At 39.9% G+C, this 7955-nt stretch overlaps 1 pseudogene; it reads right to left on the bottom strand.

Annotated features, from left to right (window-relative positions):
• Nucleotides 1-4924: 4924 nt before the first annotated feature.
• LOC145516068 (14-3-3 protein zeta/delta-like) lies at nucleotides 4925-7038 on the bottom strand (annotated as a pseudogene).
• Nucleotides 7039-7955: the final 917 nt, after the last annotated feature.

Genomic DNA, 7955 nt, shown 5'->3' with positions numbered 1-7955 from the left:
CAACCAGAGCCCTGGTCTTGGCATAGCAGACTTACCTTGATCTGGCATTTAATTTTCTTTATGGTTAAGTCACTCATACATTCAATATTCAAAGTTATTATTATATCCTCTTCTACTGGAACACTGTCTCTTTCATTTCTGGTAAAAGTATTAACAGCTGCAAGGTGTGTGTCAGGATAATTTATGTCCCTTTGTTCCACCCCCCTCCCCACCAGCAGTGATGGTATCCTCATCTAGCAAGACAGTGAATAATCCACAACTGCATCTTGAACCCACACTCTTTAACCATTCCTGGTAACTACCCCCTCAGTTTGGATTCCTTTGAAGTGAATGCTAAGATAGTATACAGTGCAAGATTATTGAGGAGCAATTCCTGTGAAAGGAAGGAGGAAGGAATGGTATTGCACAGAGGAAGTGAAATGGGGAGGTGGACACAAAAGCCTTAGTTAACCATTGAGGAACTCTGGAGTAAGGAGTGCCTTTCTGAACTGTTTCACATCAGACTGAAGTCACTCACTGCGGCACAAGTAGACCCTGCAGGAGCAGACAGCTGGAAGTCATCTGCCAACTGTACTTTGTATCTGGGTTATGTTACCTTGAAGAGGGATCCTATCTACCACAGAGGTGGAAAACAATTCTCTAAAGAAAGTAGTACCTCTCTTCTTTATCTTCATGTAAAATCAGACAGCTAAGAAATTTTCTGAACTGTTGTTGTAGCCACGCATTCTGGGAAACAAACTCACTTAGAAGGACAATGCAGGTAGTGGAGTGCAGTTTACTACACCGGCGGACCCAAGGCAGAGTCTCCTCTTAGCCAAGGACCCCGACCAGTTTTTGTGAAAACCTTATATACCCTAAGTGTACTTGCTCAAACCCACCTCCCCAAATTCCTTGAAACTAGTCTGGACAAGGTAAAAGAGAGATACGACCAAAGTTAACCCGTGATTCGTGTGTCATAATACTAGATAAACAGTGGACATTTATCAATAGGCCTATGGTCATATCTTGATAAACATAATGGAATTTATGACTTTGTTTTGTTACAGAGATAATTAGCATATTCTTTTAGGCAATGGAGAGTAGAAGTACAAGTCCTAAGGCTGTTTTATCCAGGGGGTCTTGTTTTCCATTGGTATGCCATTTCTATAGACACCAGGCACAAAGTTCAGGGTCCATTGGGAGGGTGACTGTACGAGTAGCCCAATGTTCGTAGCCTGGCCTAAGATGGAGTCCAGCTCTGTCTGTTTCCTCCATCACTGTGAAAGACCTTAGTAAAAGCAAAGCATATAGCCTCCCTACAACCTCTTATTTCAAAACTATGCTGGCTTAAGCCATGCTAAGTTAAAGAAAACAACTTTTGGAGAAGTTGTTCTGAAAACACTTGTTTTTCCTCCCTGATGATGCAGAGAATTATTTGGCTGATTACACTGTGACTGTAATTCACCAGACTCTTATTGTTAGGGCAGTCTCCTTGGCACATCAAGCACTAAATGTGCCTAGAGATAATCTTTCTTTGAAGAACACTACAAAGTTCTTGCCTTAAAGATAGCTGATGGCCCTGACAAATAGAGCCCAGATTTTGTGCAAGAAAAAAGCTAAAACCCACAAAACAAATCAAAATAAAATTGTAGATTTTATGAATTTCCATGTGGTTTCCCATCTTTCTTTTTCAGTCTTTAATCTCAGATATTGGATTTTATTGGTTCCTCCTAGATTTTACTTCCAAATATTTCTAAAATCATAACTATCTCTTCCCTTAGGGAGGATCCTGGAAGTCAAGAAATTTTACTTTAATTTTCATAAATATAAATTCATTGATTGGATGGCACTTTGTAATATAGGAATATTTGCGATTTTTAACTCTTCATGATTCAGTAGTATGTGAGAGTACCTTTATTTTGTTCAGTCCAGCCCAAATTTTAATGCAATTTCTATGTGGTAGGCATTGTATTTTTTGTTGTTTAGTAGCTAAGTCATGTTTGACTCTGTGACACCATGGATTGTAACCCACCAGACTCTGTCCATGGGATTTCCCAAGCAAGAAGACTGGAGTGGGTTGCCATTTCCTTCTCCAGGGGATCTTCTTGACCCAGGGATCTAACCTACGTCTCCTGCATTGGCAGGCCGATTCTTTACCACTGAGCCACTGGGAAGCCCACTGAAGCCTGCTGGAAAAACACAGATAAATGGACAGGTGGAAAATACATTATTAGCTGTTCAACGGGATGCCATTTTAAGGTTAAAATGGGCTTTTAGCCTGCAAGAGGCTATAAATTGCACCCTGAGGCTTTTCCCTTGTGTGTGGGCTTTCCCTGTGGCTCTTTCCTTAGGAAACTTACAAGGAAAGAACCACAAAGCGTCATTAACTGGATTCATTTTCACTTCTGCTTATCTTTGTACATTATCCTTGTATGCACAATTAAACATGCATCCCTGTTGTCTCTGTAGAGCTAAAAGCTGGCTCTCCTAGGGCTCAAGCTGTGACATATCTAAGGGTCTAACCAGAAGGGAACCCTGGAGTGCTTGTAGCCAAATCCCCTCCACCCTCAACTCCTTAGTCCTGAATAGGAAAGAGCAGATGTGCACAGTATGTCTTGAATCAGAACCTCTCTCAAAACGAAACAAGGGGACTCTGCTCAATATTCTGTAATATTCTAATGTTATAAATGGGAAAAGAATTTGAAAATGAATAGATAGAGAATATATATTGTATAGCTGAATCACTTTGCTGTACACTGGAAATTAACACAACATTTTTGATCAACCATCGTTGTTGTTTACTTGCTAAGTCATGCTCAACTCTTTTGCGACCCCATGGACTTTAGCCAGACTTCTCTGTCCATGGGGTTTCCCAGGCAAGAGTACTGGAGTAAGTTGCCATTTCTTTCCTTCTCCAAGGGATCTTCCCCACCAGGGATCAAACCCCTGTCTCCTGCTTGGCAGGAGAATTCTTTACCACTGAGCCACCTGTGAAGCCCTAAAGACAAAGCTCCAATATAAAATAAAAATTTAAACAACCAAACAAATATTAATAGTATCACATAAATTGCATCATGTCTTTTATTTTTGTCTGTATTATGACTTAACAAGTTGATTTGTAGGAGACTTTGAGTCACTGATGTTACTGAGTTTTTTATTTGGAGCTACCCACAGATATGAAGAAATGGAAAAGAAATCATTCATGTACTTTTTTCTGGGATCAATAATCTCAGAGTTTGACTGATTAGCATTTTCAAATGCTGTCACAGTTGATTACAGAGCCCTGAGAATAAAGGTGTAGGTGGTGCAGGAAAGACTATTGTTCTCACTGTGAACTCTGATTTTTTTCTTTCAGGTTGCAGAAGGAAGAGCCTGAGGGAAAATGTAGGTCAAGTGCTTTTACCCTCTTGCAACTTTCAGAAGAGCAATCACCAAATCAGAGTGACTGGTTGGTCCTGATTTCTAATGATGGAAAGGGAGAGAAGGGCAAGAGGTGAAAAAGCAATGGGCAATGTCTTTAACTCATATTTTAAAATACAAGACAGCATAAATCATATTTTTAAAAATTAGGAATATATTTGATTGATTTAGCCTAATTTGACTCTATTTGACTCAGCTTTGCATGTGATGACTTCGGGTTATTATCATATTAACATGACAAAGTGAGAAAAGTGGAAATTGAAACACATGTTTATAAAGCACCATGTTTAATGTCCTCTAATTCTCTAATTAACATACAGCCCTTTACATAACAATTATTTCCTAAACATGTGTATGTTTAAGAGGGGAGAGATGCTTTATTCATTAGCGTAATTATGTTAAAATCAGATCCACTTAATTTCTTCTTTACAGATATTATATTAATTTTAAAATAACGTGTAAGAATGTGGAATACTTCCTATCATCTCAAAATCAAGCATATTTGTTGTCTAAATGAACTTTCCTCATATTTCAAGAATAATTTTAATTGGGACAGCTATTAATGGGTGATTGATATTATAATGAAATATATAATGAAATTTTCTATTGTATTAGAATTGGCTATAATGACTCTGCAGGGCTAATACATAATGTTAGAAATATGAATGTAAATAGAAAACTGATGCAAAAAACCCCTCTGTGTTTTAGTAATTTTTTTTTTTTTTAGCACTGCCAGACCTGGATATTTAATTTGAATGTTTACGATGCAGGCTATTGACAAAAATATTCTAGTTTGAGAAAGCAGAATATTATAAGATTAATGTAAACTTTTGAAGGCAATCTAACGGGAAGCGAAATGTTGGAGGATGAGGACACAGGTTGCTTGTAGAGATAGAAAAGGAAGAGACAGGACAGGGAATGAATGTATAGATAGAGTGGGAAGACTGGTCATGTTTTTATTTTATCTGTTTTATCATTTTACCATTAATTGGTCCAAAGTTTGTTGCTAAATAAAAGATTATTGTTAAAGGTTATTGTTATGCCAAACGACATTTGGTATTGTAAAACCAAAAGATTATTGTTAAAGAAAATCAGAGATCTTAAGGAATTTAGCACTTTTATATGTATGGGAAGTTGCAAGAGCTCACTGAAATCATTCCTTTGATATTACCTCAGCTATCTGAGGACTTCCCAGTGACACCGATGTAAAGAATCCTCTTGCCAATGCAGGAGAGGCAGGAGAGGCAGGAGACTCAGGTTCGACCCCTGTGTCGGGAAGATTCCCTGGAGTAGGAAATGACAACCCATTCCAGTATTCTTGCCTGGAGAATTCCATGGACAGTGGAGCCTGGTGGGCTACCCTCCATGGGGTCACAGGAGTCGGACAAGATTGAGCATGCACGCACAGCACACTGTCTAGGGCCAGTTTCCTGGTGGCTGTGCTGGTAAAGATTCCTCTTGCAATGCAGGAGATCACCTGCAGTACAGGAGACCTTGGTTCAAGGCATTATTAGCCTTCTGTCCTTTATGACTCTTCACTTAATATATCAAGTTCAGCAATGGTTTTGAAATAGGGAACCGAGTTCCGTTCATGGAACTGAGGAATCAACTCCGTAAACTTGTAAACACTCATGCTGGCAAAGTTTATTTTAAAGGATAGAGATACAAAGCCCTCAGCATCGGCACAGAGAGGGAGTGAAGAGCCCCCAAAGGGTGGGGAACACAGCAGTTTTATATGTTTATTAGTATCGATCTATACATTTTTGGTGGGCTCGTGACTTTAATATACGTCATTTTTGACCAATTAGTTTGAATGTCACAATGTTCAGTTTGACATTTTTATGGCTTTCTTGGATTTCCAGTCCTTGGGATTTTTTAGACACTGAGTCGCCAGCCCACAACCCTTTTCCTTGACCCCAGGTGATTGTTTAAGGACCAGTTAATTGTCTCCCTGTTTTTGTTTTTGTTTTTCCTTGATAAGCTGCTGCTTCTGCTAAGTCACTTCAGTCGTGTCCGACTCTGTGCGACCCCATAGACGGCAGCCCACCAGGCTCCCCCCGTCCCTGGGATTCTCCAGGCAAGAACACTGGAGTGGGTTGCCATTTCCTTCTCCAATGCATGAAAGTGAAAAGTGAAAGTGAAGTCGCTCAGTCGTGTACGACTCTTAGCGACCCCATGGACTGCGCCCTACCAGGCTCCTCCATCCATGGGGTTTTCCAGGCAAGAGTACTGGAGTGGGGTGCCATCACCTTCTCCGCCTTGATAAGCTAGACAATAGTTAATGATGGTCCTGTCTAGGTTTGAATGTTTTTATGACTTAGCAGACCAGGGAGGCATTCCTCCGAATGCTTGGAAATTAAAACAAAGAGTGAGATGCTTACTTGAGAAGGAAAAAATTGAAATTAAAAAAAACAAAAATTGAGGTCTCAAAGTCCTACACTGTCTAGCAATTTCTGCCTTAGTTTCATCCAAAGTTGTCCTTGAAAGAAAGCAGGTTTTCTCAGAAGATTTCAGATCTCAAAATAGAACACAGAGAAATTAAGAACCAGATCCAACCTGAAAAATGAACCTATTCATTTCCTTTTTGCTGATTTCAAAAGCTTCTTCATATGCCTGTTGTGACTGATCCACAATCCCTTTCTTGTCACTAATGACAACCTCAGTAATGGAACAGTAGTGGTCCCCTCTCATTTTCTAATACAAGAATTTGCCCTCTTGTACAGCATTGGGATCAAGAACTCTTCCAAAAGAGATGGTATATCATTGCAGATGTACTCGAAACTTGGTCTCAACTTTCAAATCATCTGTTGTTTCCTTCAGCATCTGTCTTTAGCTCAGTAGCTGAGATGACCCTCCAAAATGGCCTATAGCTGTTTATAACTCTTTTTTAAGTAGCTGAGAGATTACCCTCCCCATTGGATAATTCAGTTTTTGCTCAGTCACACGCATCATGCAGGCTGCCATGGCATCAAAGTTCTCAGCTTGCTCAGCCAGTTTGGCTTCTGATCAGCTTATTTCCATTAATGACTGGATGTTTATGTGCAGCGTGGCTAGTGGAAGATGAATGGGGGCTCAGCAGTAGCTGATTTTTTGTTTTCAAAGATACTTTTTATCAGATTAATGATATTCTCATCTATTCCTAAATTACTAAGAGGGTTTCTTTTTTTAAATCATAAATTTGGTGTAAACTTTATCAAATGGTTTCCCTGAACCTAACTGAAGTTACCATATTGTTTTTCTCTTTTACTATTTTAATATGGTGAATTAGAGTCATGGATTGTTGAATCATAAGGAGGAAAAGGGAGAGACAGAGAATGAGATGGTTGGATGACATCACTGACTCAGTGGACATGAATTTGAGCAAACTCTAATTGTGAAGGACAGGGAAGGCTGGAATGCTGCAGTCCATATGGTGGCAAAGTATTGGACATGAATTAGCAACTTAATAACAACAACAATCCCAAAGAAGAGCAGTTTTATGCATTTCATTTTTATATAATTTATTTTCTTTGTTATATATAACCATATAAGTGTAACCAAGGAGGACTCTGTGGCACCTTCCTTGTTGACTCTTTCCCCAGATCCTTTGGATTAACTCCACTGTTAAGTACTTAGATCATCCAGCCCAGCATTTCTCATGATGTACACTGCATGTAAGTTAAATAAGCAGGGTGACAATATACAGCCTTGATGAACTCCTTTCCCAATTTGGAACCAGTCTGTTGTTCCATGTCCAGTTCTAACTGTTGCTTCTTGACCTGTATGCAGATTTCTCAGGAGGTAGGTCAGGTGGTCAGTATTCACATCTCTTGAAGAATGTTCCACAGTTTGTTGTGAGCCACATAGTCAAAAGCTTTGGCATAGTCAATAAAGCAGAAGTAGATGTTTTTCTGGAACTCTCTTGATTTTTCGATGATCCAACAGATGTGGGCAATTTGATCTCTGGTTCCTGTCTTTTCTAAATCTAGCTTGAACATCTGGAAGTTCACAGTTCACATAATGTTGAAGCCTTGCTTGGAGAATTTTGAGAATTACTTTGCTAGAATGTGAGATGAGTGAAATTGTGTGGTAGTTTGAGCATTCTTTGGCATTGCCTTTCTTTGAGATTGGAATGAAAACTGACCTTTTCCAGTCCAGGCCACAGCTGAGTTTTCCAAATTTGCTGGCATATTGAGTGCAGCACTTGCACAGCATCATCTTTTAAGATTTGAAATAGCTCAACCGGAATTCCATCACCTCTGCTAGCTTTGTTGCAGTGATGCTTCCTACTACTACTACTACTAAGTCGCTTCAGTCGTGTCCGACTCTGTGCAACCCCATAGATGGCAGCCCACCAGGCTCTGCCATCCCTAGGATTCTCCAGGCAAGAATACTGGAGTGGGTTGCCATTTCCTTCTCCAGTACATGAAAGGGAAAAGTGAAAGTGAAGTCGCTCAGTCGTGTCCGACTCTTAGCGACCCCATGGACTGTAGCCTACCAGGCTCCTCCATCCATGGGATTTTCCAGGCAAGAGTACTGGAGTGGGGTGCCATTGCCTTCTCCAGATGCTTCCTAAG

Source organism: Giraffa tippelskirchi, chromosome 1, assembly GCF_054371585.1.
Source record: "Giraffa tippelskirchi isolate mGirTip1 chromosome 1, T2T-mGirTip1v1.2.pri, whole genome shotgun sequence".
Lineage (NCBI taxonomy): Eukaryota > Metazoa > Chordata > Mammalia > Artiodactyla > Giraffidae > Giraffa > Giraffa tippelskirchi.
Note: the sequence above shows the minus strand (reverse complement) of the source record. Positions and strands in the feature narration are given on the sequence as shown.